This window comes from Habropoda laboriosa, unplaced genomic scaffold, assembly GCF_001263275.1.
Source record: "Habropoda laboriosa isolate 0110345459 unplaced genomic scaffold, ASM126327v1 scaffold14, whole genome shotgun sequence".
Lineage (NCBI taxonomy): Eukaryota > Metazoa > Arthropoda > Insecta > Hymenoptera > Apidae > Habropoda > Habropoda laboriosa.
Window position 1 is genome coordinate 871,445 of NW_017100137.1, and position 665 is coordinate 872,109.

A 665-nucleotide genomic window follows, 5' to 3' on the forward strand; every position below is an offset into this window, starting at 1 on the left:
TTTTCTTTTTAAAAAGAATATACATATATATATATATATACCTGAAAGTTTCTACTTGTTAGTTTCATTACTCACACGGTAAAAATTGTAAAATTCCTTCGTGCATCACCGTTCCCCGTTGCCGTCGTTCAAACATGTAAGCAAAAACGGTGTTGCACAATAGAAACATCGCGATATCACGCTAATGCTTGGTTTGTCGTTAACGTGGCAAAAGGGGAAACGGAAAAAAACCAGGGAGAGCTCGTGTTCTTGAGGCGTGTTCTTGTACGTTGTTGGAAAAATTGTTCAGGCTCTAGTTTTCTCTTTCTCTCTTTTTACAAAGCAGCATCGAAACGGCTCTGCTGAACAGGGAATAGACAGGGTGGAAAAGAAAAAAAAAGATATCACGTGTAACGATAAGGTCACTACCGGTTTAGGAGACACGAACAAGCTTGCATGTCTATAGCATCGCGATTCGCCATATAATTCTGCTGAACTAGACCTACTAACCGAGACACGTTTTCCATCTATCTATTTCACACGCACGTAATATGTACCATGAGCAAACACTGGCGGGTGTACGCGTCTCTGGATCGATGACCACGTGTCTATAGACGGGGATATCGGGGTACTGCTACGTCGATTCCTATAGAGGATTAAAGCTTATGGTTCAAGGATTACAATTT